Raw genomic sequence first — 20080 nt, 5'->3', positions numbered from 1 at the left:
TCGGCGATTTCCATCCGGTATACTTTTTCAACTCATCGAAGTTCATGTGTTGGAAATAATTAATTGAGGTGGCTACTGCCTGACATCATGTGCTTTCGGGAAAGAGTCAGGATTGGCTTGCTTAATAAAGTACAGGATTTGTTGCCTGATGCCTTAATAATGGATAAAGTTCCACCTTTTTCCCTCTTAAAGAGGGGACCCGATGAGGATGAGGAGGTCCTGGACAGAAAGGCTCGTAAGGTTGTAACTGGGCAAAGAGATACATCTTGTGGAAGGGGTAGTACCTTCCAAGGTTCCCACCTCATCAAAGGATCTTCATTCTTTGCTAAAAAGCTACGTTCCGGAGAAAGTAGGACTTCCCCTGTGGGAAGGAATTGAACATGGTCCGGATCTCTGGATAAAGCCGACAGTTCTGAAATTCTTGCCCCTGAAGCTAAGCTTAATAAAAACAGGGTTTTCATACAATCAACTTACCTGTCAGTATATACATAGCTAAGACTCCGTCGTCCCGACAGAAATTCAAATTTGCGCCACTCGCTACAGGTAGGTCAGGTGATCTACCTGCCTGCCCTGGGCGGCAGGACTAGGAACCATCCCCGTTTTCTATCATATTTTCTCTGTCGCCGGTGGTATCAAACATTGTTGTTATTACCTCCTGACTTAGATTCATTTTTTCAACCTTTGATCAACGTTTTTCGGCTTTTTGGTGACGTATTTGGATCGTGTTTCATTCGCTACTGTGGACTGTTTTTGGAATAACTCTTTTGGATTTTTCTCAGTATGTCTGATTCTAATGTGAGTGTGAGAATGTGTGTGAATGTAGGCTGCAGGGTGAGGATACCGAAAGCTTCGGTTGATCCTCACACTGTATGCCGTAAACATGTAGGGGGGTTGGGTTAAGTGTTCTGCTATTAACACTTGTAAGGAATGCGAGGGTTTGATGCAGAAAGAGTGGGAAGACTTTAACTTCGTTATTTGAAGAAGTTAGAGAGGGATAGAGTTAGACGACTGAAAGGTGTGAGTTCAAGGCCTATTGAGCCTTTCATCACGGATAATTCTAACCCTACTGATGTAGATTCTCCCTATAGATCTCATTCTCAGAGTGTGTTTTCGGATTCTACATCGGAAAATCGCCAATTCTGAAAGCGACTATTAGAGACATGAAGTCCAAGATGGCTGACTCGAAAGGTAAGGCTAGTGATAGTGAACATTTTAGTGAATGAGTTCTATCAGTCGTTTTGGTGGGGTGGGGGGGGGCGTTTGATCGTTCCCTTGCCGGCGCTCCCAGGCCTAGGACCTCTTCCAAGCTCCCGTGCCCAGTAGAAAGGAAAGTCGAAAGCCTTAAGGAGGTCGTGGGAATCCCCAACGGTCAGACGTCCCTTCAGCTAGCTCTGCTTCATGGCAGCCAGCTCAAGGGCGCTATAGGAAAAGCGTCCTTCGCGAGTGTTTCTCGTCCTCTCCCTCTTCCTCACCTAACGAGGGTGGAAGGAGTCCGAGCTTATCTAGACCGATGAAGCGTTCATATGAAGCAAGACATTGATTCGAGCCCAGAGCGCTTCTCGGATGACGCCCCGTCTGCTATTAAGAAAGCGAAGATGGCGTCAGCGTCACCTGACCGCTTATGAGGAAGTACCCCATCTTGCTTCTTCCCCGAGTGATGACGAGAGGCGTCATGCACTAGACGTGGGAGAAGCGTCAAGAAAGATCATTATGGCGGTTCAGGAACAACTGTCATCTCTTGTGGGAGTTTTAGCGCCCCGTCGGAAGGACGTGACGCTTCCAATTAAGAAGTCTCGTCCTCTCTCACCTGCTCGAAGAGAAGCGTCAGACAGATGTGAAACTGTTAAACGTCTGGCAGGAGCTTTCGAGTTCGAGAACTAGAACCGGGGGCTGACGAGAGTGTTGTAAGACAAGAGAAACGAAAGACGTCTTTTAGAAGTGAAGCGTCATTTCAAGCGGAACGTGACGCTCCGTCCAAGATTGTGACGCCGAGTAGGACGCCCTTAGAGAGCGGAGCGTCTTCCAGACGCGAAGCGTCATCAAGACGTCAACAAGAGACGTTATTACATGACGCGGAGAGCGGGAAGCGTTATACAAGGACGCTTCTTTAAAGTGCCAAGAGAAGCCGCAGGTTGTGAACGCCTTCCAAGTCGATCAAAAACTTTAAAAAAGGAAAGACTTTCATTCCTTAGCCCCTCTCCTATCAGGATTTGTCTCCTCCAGAAGAGGAAAGTTCAGAAAGGAGAACGGAAACTCAGAGATATCCAGAGTTGGAAGAAAACTCGGATGATGCACGATCATGGAAGAGAGGGAGGGCTTGTCCAACTATAAGGTGTTGACTACCCTGCTTCTGGAGGAATACGGAGACGAGTTGACTCCGGCTGCTCCTCCTTCTCCGCGCTCGCTCTTTTCGAGTGCAAAGGCGAAGAAGCCCTCGTCTTTTCTGAAGATGAAGCCCACCATCTCGATGAAGCGGGCTTTACACGCCTTAGACTCCTGGATGAAGTCGAAGAAAGACTTAGTCAGGACAGTATTTTGCATGCCTCCAGCAAGGTTAGCTGGGAAAAGAGGCATATGGTACAAGACGGGGGAGAATATGGGTATCGCTCTCCCTTCTACAACAGAGGCAGATTTTTCGACGTTAGTTGACGCTTCAAGGCGTCCTAGTCTCAATTCTGCTCGTATTACATGGAGTATTTCAGAACTGGATCATCTCCTCAAGGGACTCTTCCATGTATTGGAAGTCTTCAACTTCTTAGATTGGTCCCCTTGGGTGATGTCCAAGAAAGCTTCATGATTCAGAGGGAATCGAACCTGAAGCCCTGTTATGCATTTTGTCTTGCATCGACAAAGCGGTACAGGATGGATCTTTTGAAGTATCTTCATTATTTGGAGCAGGTCTTTTGAAGAAAAGGACGGTGTATGGCGCCTTCTTAACAAAGGCAGTCTCGCATGCTCAGAGGGCAGCTCTACTGTATGCACCTCTGTCTGACTATTTGTTCCCTTCTCAGTTAGTGAAGGACGTGGCTCACTCTTAACTGAGAAGGCGACGCAGGATCTTCTGACGCAGTCGGCTAGGAAAGAAGAAACCTGCTTTAGTATCTGACAAGAAAGGACCTAGCACTTCTACGCAGCCCTTTCGAGGTGGTCCGATCTCCAGACCTCCCGCAAGAAGGAAGGCTCCAGAGAAGAGAGGTAGGTCCGCCTTTCGTCCCTTTAAAAAGGGAAAATGAAACATTTCTCCTCCAAGCACCAGTAGGTGCCAGGCTCCTGGGATTCGTGGAGGAACCTGGACAATGATAGACGCAGACGCTTGTCTTCATTGAAATATCATAAGGAAGGATATCGTATCCCTTTCTGAATACTCCTCCCTAACGTCAATACCAAGGGAACTATCAGCCAAGTACAAGGACCCTGTGCTGAGGGATACTCTTCGATCGATGGTGGAACAAATGTGGGACAAGAGTGCAATAGAACTAGTACTGGATCAACTCCCCGGGTTTTACAATCGCCTTTTTCTAGTGCGAAAGCCTCGGAGGCTGGAGACCAGTACTAGACGTCAGCTCTCTGAACAAATTTGTTCAGAAGGAGAAGTTTCTCCATGGAGACTTCTGCTTCAGTCCTAGCGTCATTACGACAAGGAGATTGGATGGTGTCTCTAGATCTCCAGGACGCCTACTTTCACGTCCCGATCCACCCTTCGTCGAAGAAGTACCTCCGTTTCATGACGGGGGGAAGGATCTTTCAGTTCAGAGCCTTGTGTTTCGGCCTGTCCACAGCTCCTCAGGTCTTCACAAGCCTGATGAGGAATGTGGCGAGATTTCTTCATCTCAAAGGAGTGAATGTCTCTATGTACCTAGACGACTGGCTCATCAGGGCCAGATCGGAGAGACAGTGTTTGGAGGACCTAAAGTTAACTCTGGATTTGACCAAGGCGTTGGGATTGCTTGTGAACCTCGAGAAGTCTCAGCTGACCCCCAGACAAGACCCTAGTCTATCTGGGGATTCGGATGGATTCTCGGGGTTTTCGAGTTTTTCCTTCGCAAGAGAGAACCGCAAAAGGTTTGCGGATAATCTCTCTCTTCTTAGAGAAGCAACAAACGTCAGCGAGGGAATGGTTGAGCCTTCTGGGGACGCTTTCCTCGCTGGAACAATTCTTCCCTCTCGGAAGACTTCATATCCGTCCACTTCAATTCTTCCTCAAGAAGTCTTGGAGCTGGAAAACCGGACAACTGTCGGACGTTTTTCCCATTCCAGTGGAGATAAAGGCACACCTACAGTGGTGGCTACCTCTGGAAGAGAACAAAGGGATCTCTCTAAGATCACAGAACCCAGACCTAGTGTTGTTCTCCGACGCGTCGGAGACGGGTTGGGGAGCGACATTAGGCTCGGAGGAAGTGTCAGGCACCTGGGAACCAGCACAGGTGTCCTGGCACATAAACTGCAAAGAGCTCTTCGCCGTACACCTGGCCTTGAAGAGCCTAGAACCTCTGGTGAGAGACAAGATAGTGCAAGTAAACGTGGACAACACCACCGCACTTGCCTACATTCGGAAACAGGGAGGGACACACTCCTCGTTCCTTTACGAACTCACGAGAGACCTATTACTTTGGACGTCTCAAAGGAACATCTCCCTGCTGACAAGGTTCGTACAGGGAGTAAGGAATGTGAGGGCGACAGGCTCAGCAGGAGGAACCAGGTCCTTCATACAGAATGGACTCTGCACGAGGAAGTGTGTCTCGATCTCTGGTCTCTGGTGGGGAACTCCTCATGTGGATCTCGCTTCGCAACATACATTTCAAAAAGGCTCCCAGTGTTTTGCTCGGTCGTGGAAGATCCAGAGCGATTATGGTAGACGCCTTCCTGCTAAACTGGTCTCGAGTAGACGTTTACGCTTTTTCCCCCATTCAAAATCCTGGGGTTAGTAATGAAAAAGTTTGTGGCGTCAAAAGAGACGAGGATGACATTAATAGCCCCTTTTGGCCGGCCCAGGTGGAATGGTTCACGGGAGGTGGTAGAGTGGATCGTAGACTTTCCAAGATCCCTACCAGGAAGGACGGATCTTCTCAAACAACCACACTTCAAGAGGTACCATCAAAAAACCTCCCCGCTCTCGCTCTGACTGCCTTTCGACTATCGAAAGACTTGTCAGAGCGAGAGGCTTTTCTCGCGAAGTGGCAAGCGCGATCGCGAGAGTCGCAGAACCTCCACTACGAAAGTATACCAGTCGAAGTGGGAGGTCTTTAGAAGGTGGTGTAGAGCCAAGAAGTTGTCCCTCCATCCTCCTACCATCTATAGCGGAAATTGCGGATTTCTTGCTATTCCTGAGAGTAAAATCTCATCTAGCCGTATCTACAATAAAGGGATACAGAAGTATGCTCTCGGCTGTATTCAGAAACAGGATTAGATCTGGCAAATAACAAAGATCTCCACGATCTCATAAGATCTTTTGAGACTTCAAAGTCTAAGGAACCAGTACCTCCGAACTGGAACTTGGACGTAGTACTCAAATATCTGTCTTCGGATAGATTCGAGCCTCCGCATCTGGCATCATTTAGAGACATAACTAGAAAATGCCTATTCCTTTTATCTTTAGCAAACAGGCCAATAAGAGGGATTAGTGAGTTACAAGCTCTGCAGGATAAAGTAGGATTCAAGGGAGACTCGGCTATTTGCTCGTTTAAGACCCGTTTTTAGCGAAAAAACGAGAATCCCACGAATCCCTGGCCTAGGTCATTCGAAGTCAAAAGGAATGTCGAGTCTCGTAGGCAGAGAAGCAGAGAGGTCTCTATGCCCTGTTAGAGCTCTGAAGTTCTATCTCAGAGGAAGCGTCAGTTGGGAGGCTCTAGACAAGGTCTTTGGTGCGCGGTAAAAGACCCCACAAGACTGATGTCCAAGAATGCTCTAGCGTTCTTTGTAAGAAACGTCATTACGGACGCTCATAAGGCCTGTCCTGACGAACAATTACAACTACTGAGAGTAAAAGCTCATGAAGTAAGAGCGGTTGCGACGTCTCTCTCGTTTTATAAGAATATCGTGCCTTAAAAACATTATAGATACGACATATTGGAGATGCAACTCAGTATTTGCATCTCATTACTTGAAAGACGTGCGTGTGACGTATGAGAAGTGCTTTTCTCTAGGTCCTATCGTATCGGCAGATACGATTCTGGGTACGGGAGCCGACACCAATCCTTAAATGTATATACTGTTCTTCTGTTTGGATATGGTCGAGAATCTCTTCGAACAATGGAGGATTCAGGCTCGCACGGGCGGCCGTCTATGTTGTTTTCATAAGAGAATTCTTGGTCATCCAATTAGTTGAGTAAAATTTTTTTTTGAAAATTATGTATGTGTGCGTAGTTTGTTTTTTGAGTTTACGGTTTGTTGTGACGAGTTCGGGGATAACTCGTAACAATCCTTAGTTCTAACATATGGTTAGGATCAGGTGGTCGGGATTGGTTGTGTGCTCCTTCATAAGGTGTATTGTCATATAAGTGGATCAGCACCCATTGACAAGGTCCTTTTAGGCTCTGCTGAGTAAGTGGGTAAGACCCCATCGGCAGACCCACAAGAACTCTTGGCCATAGATCACATATCTCGCTAAAGTTTCTTGAGGTGATGCAGACTACTGGGCAAACACCACGAAGTCTACCACCTATCAGGTAGGAACCAAGGTTTTATTTATACCTACAACATATGTTGTTTACCTGTCTATTCCATATAGTAGCTGTCTCTTACCCTCCACCGAAGGGTGCCAATCAGCTATGTATATATCTGACAGGTAAGTTGATTGTATGAAAATGATATTGTTATGTTACAATAAAGTTTCATACATACTTACCTGGCAGATATATACAATTAAAGGCCCACCCAGCCTCCCCGCAGGAGACAGGTGGAAGAGAGAAAATAGATAGAAAACGGGGATGGTTCCTAGTCCTGCCGCCCAGGGCAGGCAGGTAGATCACCTGACCTACCTGTAGCGAGTGGCGCGAAATTTGAATTTCTGTCGGGGACGACGGAGTCTTAGCTATGTATATATCTGCCAGGTAAGTATGTATGAAAACTTTATGTAACATAACAATATCATTTTTCTTAAGAGCATTATAAACGAGCATGTGTCATTATCGGTTTCTGAAGCCAGTTTTAAAACATCGTTTAAGAACCATGAAACTGACGTAGGCCTTACAGAAGGTCTAAGTCTAGCACATGCCTTAGGAATAGACGAGAAGTAGGAATCCGTCAAGTCTATGTTGAACCCAAATTGAAATATCTTTTTCAAGGCTGACTTGTTGTCGTAATCGTGCTAGCTGCTAAACCTTTTTTCAAATAAGGATCTGAAAAAGGATATAGCTGAATTAACTGTCATGATTCTAATATCTGATTTCTCTCAGGAAAGATTGCTAACTTTTTGACAGCAGCATCATACTGGTCTCAAAGTTGAATCCCTTTTATCGGATTCCAAGAAGAGAATATTCTGAGGGTCAATATTCGCATCTCTTTTTGCCGCAAACTTCATGAAGTCCATAAAGTTAGGGTTTTGAGAATCCCTGAGGAAGCGAACACAGTCTTCGTTTGTACTGACTGGGAGAGCCTGGGATTGGGGATCCGTAGAGGACGAAGGCCCAGCTCCAGAATTAGGGGATACCAATTGCTCTTCGGCCAGTCTGGGGCTACTAGAGCCACTTGACCTTGAATGTCCTGAGTTTGTTTAAAACTTTCATGAGAAGATTCACTGGAGGAAAGACATAAATCTTCTTCCAGTTGTTCCAGTCTAGAGCCAGGGCGTCCGTGGCATAGGCCAGAGGGTCCAGGTTGGGGGCTACATAACACGGTAGTTTGTGATCGCTGAGATGCGAAGAGACCACTTGTAGCCCTGGGACTCTTTGAAGGACTCCATTGGAACGACCTGTTGTCCAGTGACCATTCCGACTCTAGGGGCACTGATCGGGATAACGCGTCTGCTATGACGTTTCTCACTCCAGCTATGGTGAGTGGAGGAGAGATGCCAACTGAACTTGTCTGCCAGGGAGAAGATGGCTACCATGACATGATTTAGATGACGTGACTTGGAGCCTCCTCTGTTTATACAATGTACTACCACTGCGCTGTCCAGAACTAGCTTTATGTGGGAGTACTTTGGTGGGCGCAACCTTTTTAGAGTCAAGAACACTGCCATTGCCTCCAGTACGTTTATATGGAACTGACTGAACTGAGGTGACCAAGTTCCTTGAACCTTTTTGACCTGGGAATACCCTCCCCACCGCTTAAGGACGCGTCTGTGTGGATGGTGATCCCTGGTGGAGGGAACTGAAGGGGTACTGACACTGACAAATTCTTGACTCTCGCCCACGGCCGAAGGTTCGATCTTTTAGAATCAGAGGACTGAGGATAGTTTTGTCCCTGGACCTGACATTTGCTCGTGAGCGCCAGATTCTGGTTAGGTCTTTCAGTTTGGCTTTCATTAAGACGTTCGTCACTGATGCAAACTGGAGAGAACCCAGGATCCTCTCCTGAGCTCTCCTTGACGCCAGTTTGTGACTTAGAAATTGCTTGACTGACTTCGCTATTCTTTCCTTTTGGTTGATGGAATCGACAGAGTATGGGAGGATAGATTCCATTGAATGCCCAGCACTGAAGTTTGACTCTGGAGTGAGTCTTGACTTGGTCCTGTTTATCTTGAAGCCTAGATAATCCAGGAACTGAATCACTTTCAGTGTACGTCTGTTGCATTCCTCGACTGTTTGAAGCCCAGATCAACCAATCGTCGAGATACGCTACTACCATAACAAATCCCTTGTGACCTGAGTTGTGCACTACCACTTACCGCTAGTTTCGTGAACACCCATGGGTGCCACGTTGAGTCCGAAGGGAACTACCTTGAAGGAGAATGCCTGGTCTCCTATCTTGAAACCGAGATATGGACGGAAGTGTCTTGCAATAGGGATATGATAGTAGGCGTCTGTAAGATCGATAGAGGTGGTGACGGCCCCACGGGGTGGAAGTAAGGTCCGCACCTGTGAGATCGTGAGCATCTTGAACTTGTCGCAGCGGATGGCTAAGTTTAAGCGGGACAAGTCTAAGATTACCCTTCTTTTTTGTGAGCCTTTCTTTGGCACGCTGAACAAGCGACCTTGAAATTTTAATCTCTTGACTCTCGCTATAGCTCCTTTCTGAAGGAGGTCCTCTGCGTACTCTGTCAATTCCTTGGAAGGAAGTTGACGGAAAGGTCTGGATGGAGGTGGGTTCGTCAACCAGCTCCAACCCAGGCCTTTTGACACTATGCTCTGAGCCCATTCGCTGAAGTTCCACCGGTGGCGAAAGTGAAACAGCCTCCCTCCTACCTGAAGTTCTTCATTGGTTCTGGTAACCGCCTCGGCCTCCTCTGAAGTGCTTTCCCCTGTTAAAGGGGCCTCCCTATCCTCTCCCACGAAAGGAACGCTTACCTCTGCCTCCCTTACCCGAGCGGTCATACTTCTGTGAAGCTTGACTCTCGAAGGCTTGATTGTAAGCTGGAGAGATGGCGTAAGAGGTGGAGGGCTGAGGCTGAGGGATATCACATAAATTGGCTGTGATTGAGCCTTAGAGGTGGAAGGTTGGGCTGTTTGCAATAAGGCACCGCTGGAACTTGCTGAGGAAACGCGTGGCTGCTTTTTCTGGTAAGGATGGAAACGCCTAGGTTTCCTCTGTCCCTTACCTTTAGGTGTTAGGTCTTGTCTCCTCTTAGCCGTAAGGCCCCAACGGTCCTTAAGGCTCTGGTTCAGCCTCGTAGTCTCTGACTGGACTTCCTTCACCATAGCTTCTGGGAAGAGATCTGCTCCCAGATGTTAGACGAGAGTAACCTATTCGGCTCATGTCGAATGGCTTGCCTCTTGTAGGACATGCTTCCTACAATTCGTTCTAGCAGTGGCAAACTCAAACATATCCGACTGTACCGTTTGAGTCCAGGGCTTTGGTCATGAGCTTAAAAAGCGGTTCTGAGCCATAAGCTATGGTTGTGCTACCTCGGACATAAGCCATAGAGTTAATTGATCTGGCTAATCGCGATTTCGCGTCAAATTCAGCCTGAATAAGGCTATCTGGGGCCCCTGCCTGGGTAGCTTTTCACCAAACTGCTCCATAGCACAGTCCGGTTTGAGTTTGCCAGCTGAGAAGGTGTTTGGCAAGTCCTCCACAATTCTCCCGCTGAGGGGAGCAACGGAGATGTGGGATCTGCTTCCTTCAATTGAGGCATGGGTTCCCCCTTCTGGGCCGCTGGGATGGTAGACCTCGCGATCTTTGTCAGGAACGGGAGCGGTACTCTCATCCATTGTGAAAATGGTAAAGGGACTCTTGAAAGGTTGTATCCTGGTATTAGAACAATCCATGTCTCTAAACATCTGAGCCATTCTCTCTGAGCCTGGTCTCGTGAATAGAGGACTGTCTCCTTTGGTACCCTATCATCCCGAACCATGGCTGAAGCTGTAAGCCTTGCGTAGCCTATGAACGGAGGCTGGAGGTCTTCCGGGAAGAACTCGAAGTCCTCTATCCTTCGAGTTCCGAATTCCGGTATGGAAATGAGACCGTCTTGGAAGGGGGCGTATGACGCTACTCTCCATGGATTGTTCATCGAGAACGGAGGTAGCGAGTCATACGGAGGAAGCTGAGTTCCACTCGTATTGGAAAGTGAAGGAGAGGCTAGAGGGGCTTCTCTCAGTCCGGCTATAATGGAGTCCTGGGAAGTAATCCTATCCGACAGACGAGAGATCATTTGTTCCATGCTACTCTTTAGGGACCCAACCATGGTCGCCCACCTGTTGCAACAGGCCATCATTGGAGTCCAAGGCCGGAGCTGCTGCGGAGGTGGAGGGGTGGCTCTGAATCGGAACCAAGGGTAGCGGAACTGGTGACTCTGCCGGGGTGCGAGATCTCTCTCTGGAGGATTTACTCCTCGAGGACTTAGAGCCGGAGCTAGAAGCTTTAGACCTGTCTGCTCCGGGATTCCCAGCCGGAGACTTACGTGAGGAGGATGACGCCGAAGTCGACTTCTTAGACGACGACGACGTCTTAGTCAAGATTTCACGCTTGACCCTTGACCTTAGGTCTAACCGAAGCGTCAGGAGGAGTATATAATTCATCACCTGTAAAGCCTTGGAAGGATGGAGAGGTTGCAGGAGTAGGAAGAAACAGTCACACCCAAGGGTGACCCTTGGGTGTCCACCTACCTACCTCGACCAACAGGTCGTCTACACCTACCATAGGTTCCACATTAATATCTAAAGTCGCGACGTCCGTGGAGATATCCTGGTCTTGGTCAGTTAATGAGGCAGCCAGCTGTTGTTGGATGAAGGCGATAGTAGGGGCCGCCTCTACTGGGTCGACGTATCCTGTCGCCTTGCCTCCGGGGAAGATTAAAACAGCGCCAACCGCTTCTCCAAGATGTAGGGCATACCTTGGCGGCGTTCTTCCCAAAACCGCCGACCCAGGCCCGCAGGGTTGCCAGAGCGGTATCTTTCACTGCCGGCGCCTGGAAGAGAGGGCGAAGATTAGATTTAAGAATCACTTAAAACTAAAACTTAAAATATAACTTAAACTTAGATGCCTTAAGTTAAAGTGGATGATGAAAACTTAAGCACTCATAAAACGAAGCGGAGCAGCTACCGGAGATGGAATACTCACCCCTTCTAAAAGCTGGCTCACCAGATCGTAACATATGGTACACGTCTCATGGTACCAGACCTGGATGTCCCCGTGCAGAGTCGCGCATGGAGCATGGGACCGGCAAACTTCGTTGTCCCACATGGGTCCTGAAGTGTGGCGGCGCATCCCGGATGCTCACAGTTGGTGGCCTGTAAGTGGGAAGACACATGAGTATCTTAAAGAATAACACTTACAGGCTAAAGGACAGAAGAACTCCGTTGCATGCCGGAGCTCGGAAAAAATTTGGGCATAACCCCCCCCCTGCATCGCCTGAATAGGCTATAATCCCGGAGATATCCGGTAAGACATGTAAGGGAGGGGGGGGGAAGGTTTAAGGTACTTAAGATAAACTTATAGTTAATCTAATAACACTTAAACCTAAAACTCAAACGAACCGGAACAAGTCCAGTGCGTAGCGGAGTGTAGTAACTCAGCAATACGGTAAGGTTAGCAGGGACCCACTGTATGTTCCGGTCCACTCTACTGGGTGGACTAACATCTTCCCGCTGGATGCTAGGACTCCGATCAGGAAAGGAGTCCTAGTAAGGTCGGGAAGGGCGAGGAGACATACAGGCTCGAGCGAACCGGAGCGACAAGGAAGCAACGGATGGGGGGAAAGGCCAGTACCCCCCACCACATTACCACCGGGCCGGACCGATGAGCCGGAGAGGTCGCGTCCAGTCTGGGGTCTGTCCCGTCTCCCTGGCCCCTCCGCCTGAGGGGGAAGAGAGGGAAGCATGCTCGGGTATGTGGAAAAGCGAGCGTGGGCAGACCGACCCACCCTCCCCCGACTCAATGGAAGAGCGGGAGGAGGGGAAGGGGACGGGGCGGCGTTCTGGCTGTCTCGTGATCGCGTAGTGACCACGAGACGGTAAGACTAAAATTAAGACAACTTAAGCCTAGGACCAAACCAACTGATCAGAGAGATGCTATCGGGAAGCAACTGAACTGAAAAGCGGTAGCATGGAGACCACTGGCCAAAAACCGACTGATCGAGAGATGCTATAGGGAAGCAACCGAACTGATGAGCGGTAGCATAGGCTCGATGAGCCAGGACCTAGGCTAAGCCAGACGCCTACTAACCTAACCATAACAAAATACATGGTATAAAATAAATAAAAGAAAGAAAACAATATAGTAGGAGAAAAAATCCAGGAGTGTACGACTAACCCAAGGAAAGTCTCCACTCAAAGCTAGTCAGAGGCCGATACTAAGAGCCGGGTGACTAGGGTTCTGGAAAGAAGAAGCCTACATAAGGTAAAAGACATGCATGCATGACAAACCTGAGTAGACAGTACCCTAAGTAAAACGGATAATTAGTATGAGCGTACATAGATAAGGGGAGGGTGTTCTAGGTATGGGAGGTACCGAGAACGAACCCACCACGCGGCAGAACCATGCTGCCATGCTTCCGACCCCGAGTTCGTATTTATACCTAAAAAACAGGCAAATACTGACTGAGGGCCGGAAAGAACCAACTAACCATAAATACTGAGTACTTAACTTAGCTGCTGCAATAGCTGCACGCTCCATTATAGATAAATCCAACGAAAGGGCACAAAAAAACACAGAGAGAAAAATAGCACAAGTGACTCGTGTGCGCTAACTTAAAAGGATGGCCACCAGAGGCGCAGCAGTCGCAGCATGGGATGGAGTAGTAGTAGTACGAGCTGCTCACTCTGTGGGTCGGTCTCTCCTCATGGAGGGTTTTTGTTGTGGGAGATTTCTATTGGTATTTGGCTCGTGGTAGTGGTCTCACTCGCCTAGTGTTTCATACCGACACCCTCATTGCAGGGTGAGGCGAGTTCAGTTTCTACTGACCCTTTTTTCTTTGTGATTTTATTTACTCCTCTGGTATGTGTTTAGTAGCCAATTTACCCCTAGAAATAATAGATTAAAGGATATTTCGCGCAGCGACACGAGCTGAGCCCAGAAATCTTCGTATTTGCTTTCGTATCTCGAGTTTTTCGTAAGTTGAGCCTTTCGTATGTCGAGGTACCACTGTACCATTGTTACTAGATGGCACCTTCATAAGAGTCAACAAAGAAGAGAGTCTTGTAACTTTAAGGACTTTTGAAAAATGTTCCAACCTCCAGAGACACCACAAGGAGAGACACCACAAGGGAGATTGAAAGGTCCACAAAAATCTTCATCGATAACAACTTTGCAAATCTTATGGTCAAACATCAAATCCAAGATTCCATAAATAACTAACTTTGGGAAATGACCAAAGTGGATCTATAGAAATATGTGAGAAAAATCATATGCACCAAAAATATTTAGAGAATGAAAAGGCTCTCAGGAAATAATAACCATGAAAACCAGCTACATGCTTCTTTAAAATAACCCAGCGACCTCAGAAACGTCTTTGAAGAGGAGTGTCATCTACGAATTCACTTGCCTGGTGGAAGGATGACACTACTCATACATTGGGATGACCACTACCAAACTCTTTAACGGTCTCCCCTGCCATCTTCAAGAAGGGGCCAAATCATTATTTAGAGAAAATCACAACAGAAGACCAGAAAGAGCTGAGCTTGTAAGGAACATAGGAATTATAGACCACACACCGGACTGCCGACCTCTACAGTTTCTTGAGGCACTAAGAAACAGAATTTCTCCCCACCATTATAAGGAGAAATATAAGAAATCAACCAACACCAGACACCGTCACGAGAAAAGAAAAAAAAAAAAAAAAAAAGTGTCGAAAGCCAATAACATGTCATCAGGATGGCCTATAATACCTACCACACCAGGAGAGTTAACCAAGCCAACACCCAGCAACACTGGTTAGGCCTAGGAGCACTCAACGCCTCAGGGGCAGATTTCGTCACCAACCTGTGACTAATTAAAATTCTTGCCTACTGACCAATCCACTGATTGTAAACACCCTGCCTGCTATCAGTACCTGTAGCTACATCATGTATATCTTAATTCACTTGCTTTTATACTCGCATCAATGACTGCCAGTGCACTGCCAACACGTTAGAAGAAATAAACCTTAGGCAACAGAAACCTTTATATGTCCTTAGGAAACCTGGCATACCAGCTACATGCTGATGAGAAAAAGATAAGAAGAATAGAGAAGACTGTGCAAATTAAATGCTGTGGAAGTAGCTATAATCTTCAATGCTACTGCCCTTAAAGAAGGTCTCCTCCCTAATATTATTAATAATAATAATAATAATAATAATAATAATAATAATAATAATAATAATAGTAATAATCATGAAAACGAAACACAATAATGGTTGTTATCCAAGATTTTGGGAATAGGATGACACAAAAGTGACCCACATTGGAAAAAACACTTTTTATTTACACAGTAGGTGAGCTAGAAATAATTTTATAAATACTAGGTATGTAGTTAGCAATTATACATTAATAATTTTTAATTTAGTAACAATACAATTGCACTGGTAGATATTAAATAATAGGATGACATGTATTCAGGTAAAGCCATTTCACATAACAGATGTATCACATGCTTGAGAGGTGCTAAAACTCAAAGTAATTCAAGAGGGTGTTAGGGAACACAAGACTATCTGGTTTTTTTTCTGCCATAGCAGGTTTCCTTAATATCATTCATGTTTAGGTACTTGCATTTTTTTAAATAGTTATGCCTTTTGTTTATGTTAACTGATTTTGGTAGCGCTTCTATGTTTTACTGTATTTTGTTAAATGTAATCAGCTGCATATATGGTATTTAATTTTGTAATGTTGTGCATGTTTGCATGGAAATACTGTATGCATGTTGCAGGAAAGAGCGCAACTTCTGCTTGCTCGATACAGCCAACGCTGGGCCAAGGAATTTCTTCGAAAAAGACTGGATTGGGCATTTGATGCTTCTGCCCGGTTGGAGGGCTTATCTCCTCCTGTGTCTCCACGTCATCTGCCCACTGCACGCTGCCTCTGCCAATACATAGAGGAACATCTGTCAGTCAAACTCCCCCGTAATCAGCAGGCCTCCCGGGCTCATTGTGCTTGCATTGTTCGGTTCTGCCAAGATGCTGAGTTATAAGTAGATGCAATGAATTACAATGCTTTTCACTTTGAAATTTATTTAATTTTTGCTTAAAATAATATTTTGTATTATGTGTTATGTGCTTTGTAATTTTAAAATCTAAAAGGCCCAATTTTCCAGTGTAGATTCTATGTGTACAGCAATCAAGATTTTGACAGCTACTTATACGTGCATGAATTGTATAAACGGAGGCTTACACATTGTACAGTAATTTATTTACTGGTAGGGTAGTAGCAGAATTTTTTCAGACCTGACAGCTGCTGTACGTAGTTTCTTTCTTTTCATCTCTACTATATGTGCTATTAACATGACAGGCACAGGGCACTGGTAATCTTTTGTAGTTGGTAATGAGTAATTTTGTGACTCCATAATTTTAGATAATGATAATATATTCCAATTAACCATTACTACTATACTTCATAATCATTCCAGTAATGTATGGTAGTTTTTCTATCATTTCTTCTAGCATAGTTTATAATATTCCATGTGGCATTTCTTTTTAATTGTTTTAAATGAAAAAAAATTCTATTTTGCATGTGTTCTTCGTGTCTCAAATTTAGCTAAATCTATATTTTGAACTGCTTCCTCTTTATAAATTTTCCTTGGTTTACAAGATACCAGAATTCATAGCATGATGCAGGATACAGCACTGAATAGTAATAAGGATGCCTAAAATACAGTTTGGAACTGTATGAAAAGCATGTTTGATTTAATGCAACATTCTGTGTTTATTCAAAGTATTTTTCACTATGAGAGGATAATTGTAGTTGCTTTTCTTGTAAGTCTCTCTCCCTTACCAGCTCTCCCATCCCTATCTTTCATATTTTTTCCGTCACCTTCTTTTAGATTTTATTGATACTAATGCTTAATTCCCAGTATGCAATTGCATAGTATATAGTACTGCAGTGAACAATTAGAAAAGAATTAAAGTGAGATTTTTTCTTTCATACTTTATCTGCATCTCCAAATTTAGAGCTGCTAATTAATATACAGTAGCTTAATCATTAGGTACATAATCTCCGTTCAATCTTTTGAGGTTCTGGAAGTCTTATGTTATCATAAGTGTATTGTCTGTATTCAAGGATTTGTGTGCTGAGTGCTTCCATGGCACAGAATGTAAATACGTACATATAATATATTGAATTAATGGAATTGAAGTTCCCAGAATATATTCCTGGCCAGATTTAGAGATTTTTCAAGTATTAAAGCAAAAATTACAATAGTTTTCATTGCATTATTGCAGAAAGTTGGTTCAGTCTCTGAAGAAGTCCAAATGAAATCATCAGCAATTTCTAAATTTCTCTTGTTGATATTTGCGTACCCTATTATTCTCTCTCTCTCTCTCTCTCTCTCTCTCTCTCTCTCTCTCTCTCTCTCTCGATTTACATTTTGAGTGCATTTTATCAATCTGACATCATTTTATAACTGTAGTAATAGTATTGTGTGTCCGTACAACAATTTTAATAAAGGTACAGCTATGATATAAATATTTGTTACAAAGAGTACAGTACTGTATCCACAGTTGAGAAAGAAAAGTAAACTTTAGTTCTATACTGATAAATAATAATTAAGTCTTACTCGGTTGCAGTAGCTTTTTCTTTTTGCACTGGACATCAACATGATTTTAGCTGTAAAAACTAACACATCTTATGACTTTTAAGTTTTAACATGTCACTGATTCCATTACATCCTCACTTTGGGCTTTTCATTTCTGGGACATATTTGAAATGAAACAAAATATGACTTTGTGTTTCACTCTCTACTATTCTTTGTATTTTACTCTTCAATATTTTCACTTTGCTTTGTGTAATGGATTTTATGTCAAGAAAACTGATGTAGCTGTGGATATTGCTTAAATCTGTATAGTGCATTTTCTGATTAGTGGTAATGAAATGCATGTTTTGATCTGTCATTTCTATATATATGTTCACTGAATTTAATTCTAAACATTCCAAGATATAAATTTCAGCACTCATAAGTTCATTGCTTTTATAAAAGGTAATACTATTAGTATAATGTATAATGTAAAAGGTTTTCAGTTATGAATATAATTTTTTTCAATATCTCTTTTAAATCAGACGTGAATGTTTCGTACTGTCACCATTTAAAAAATAGGAATGCTTATTATTTCAGTGATCAAGTAATCATATCCTCAGATTATGTTGTAAGACTACATAACCTGTAGTTATTGTACACTCTGACATCTTGTCTTTTAATGCAGATACATTCTGGGCTGTAATTTTAAAACAGCATCTGAGCAGAACCCTTTTTGTTTCAATGAAAAACTTTCAAATTTCTCCTTTAATTATGCCTAGCTTTTGAAGTTTATGTTAAGAGCTCGATACTGCTGGCAATGGGTGAGCTTGGCTTGCAGCGTGGGTGTTTGATGATCTGTGGAAAAGCATGTTTTTATAATGGCTCTCAACTGATAACTCCCTTCCTAGATATAATTTGGGTTGAAGATATGAACATTAGACTAAATGGAATTTGGTATAATTAAAATTTAATGTTTTATAAAGTAATGGTAGATTGGGCCTTACTGTATACTGATTATACTATACTATTAAGTATTATAATATGCAATGAGCACTGCATTTACTCATAAACAAAGCAAATGTGAAGCAAGCTTCTTCAAGTACTAAGGGCCAAAGCAAACTACATTGTGGAAGTAAGACTTTAAGGTTTGTATACAATATAGGAGTTGAGTTTTTATTTACATGCTTCAGTTGTCAATTGACTTCCTCCAGCCTCATGTTGCAGAATTAAGTGTCTCAGTGGATGTTAATGAGGATGACAATGATAATATATTTTATTCAGTATAAATAAATATTATATAATGCTTACAAATACATGTCATGCTTCATCAAACCCAGTTATACTTTACATCAGTCTCCTTTGAGAAGGCAGTTATTTCCAGATGTCACATAGGTTTCCCTTTGTATGTTTCTTGTAAAACAACACTGGCAGTCCCATTCCCCAAGAAAAACGTGATCCTATGATCTACTTAAAAGTATGTTACAAGGCCATTAAAATCACCCTCCCTTTAATCCCCATAGGGGGGTAGTACCATCAATACACCTCATGCAGTGCACGGTAGGCATTACATACGTAAAAAATTTTCAGCGTCTCTTCAGCCCGAAGCTGCAACCCCTTTATTCCCTGTACCTCAGTTATGTTCCCTTTCTTCCATCTCACTTTCCACCCATTCCTAATTGATTCATTGCTGTGCAACTGCAAAATTTTCCTCCTGTTACAACTTTTGAAGCCTTTTTATTGTCGATTTCTGTTTCAGTGTTGAATGACTTCATAGGTCTGTGCTTGGCCTATGGCCTAAACTCTATATTCTTTTTTACTCTCCACTTAATTCTTTGACTGATCTTGCAGTTGCTTTCATCTTTTAGTGGATTTTTCCTATTTTTCCATTTAAAGTTTGTGTAGATTTACTATTTTCCACCTGTCTGGACTTCTTAGAAAATGTTGGTACCTGTTGGCAGTCTTTTAAGTACATGAATTTTCATTGAATAAGTGTTCATAACACCAATCAAGCAAGTACTGAAAACGTTTTAGTTGTGTCCCCAAGGGGAGAACTTCCATTGCATGTGATGCTGTAGAAGACAACTCCTGACCATACCATTTTATTGGGCTCCATCTTTTCCCTTGCCTTTAATAGGCATTCCAGGAGTTGCTTTTCTTTTTCCCAGTATGAGCGTCTTGGCCCTCATTGAAAGTGATGCTTTTGCTCCTGTTGTCCCTTCTCTTGTTGGAAGGACATTTTAGGGGCAACTTTCCCTGGAGTAACATATAAGAGTCTGCCCATGTTTCCATTCTAGCCTTTATGTGAAACTCCAGAATATCATAGAGTGCTCTCTATAGGGTCAGTATAAATGTTTTGGATAAATCAGCAAACATTATTGTAGAGGATTCTAGAAGCCTTCTAATCAAAACTTCCAGCATAATGTAAAGGTTATGATACTGAGGAGGTGGAGCCTAGCATGAAATTCGACCAAGGCTGTCCCCACTTGAGATGTTTCTCATAGGGGTCCCAAATTGTTGAGCTGCCACTAGGCTGGTTTAAGTTGCATCGCTGAACATCATCTGTTCTCATATTCTGTGGCTCAAGCCCGTGAGATGATGAACCACTTATTGATTATAATTTTTAGCGTTGCTGATATATGCCAATCCCTACTTAGCAACGCCGCCGATAACTGGGAATCGGTGCTGTTACCACCAATTTTTTGTTATCATAATGGCGTCGGGAACAGATCCCCCCACTGATAACTAGGGACTATCTGTAAATACAGTCGAACCAGCCCCCCCCCCCTTTTTTTTTTGAGTGGGTTAAGGACCACAACCCCCACGATTACCAAACATTCGCTA

General features: G+C 44.2%; 1 protein-coding gene across 11 annotated transcripts in view; it reads left to right on the top strand.

Moving 5' to 3' along the window:
- LOC135195686 (transmembrane protein 268-like) overlaps window positions 1–20080 on the top strand; it is a 779026-nt gene that overhangs the window by 709644 nt on the left and 49302 nt on the right. For 2 of the 11 annotated variants that reach the window (XR_010310216.1, XR_010310217.1), the window contains exon 9: window positions 15440–18371. The exons of 7 other annotated variants lie outside the window; for them this stretch is intronic. The gene's annotated coding sequence lies outside the window, so the exon portion shown is untranslated. Of the gene's footprint in view, window positions 1–15439; window positions 18385–20080 lie in introns of all 11 variants that reach the window. 2 more of the 11 variants (XR_010310214.1, XR_010310215.1) reach the window with 1 other exon arrangement.

Source organism: Macrobrachium nipponense, chromosome 16, assembly GCF_015104395.2.
Source record: "Macrobrachium nipponense isolate FS-2020 chromosome 16, ASM1510439v2, whole genome shotgun sequence".
NCBI classification, from domain to species: domain Eukaryota; kingdom Metazoa; phylum Arthropoda; class Malacostraca; order Decapoda; family Palaemonidae; genus Macrobrachium; species Macrobrachium nipponense.
The sequence above is the reverse complement of the archived record's forward strand: the minus strand, read 5'-3'. Positions and strand labels throughout refer to the sequence as shown.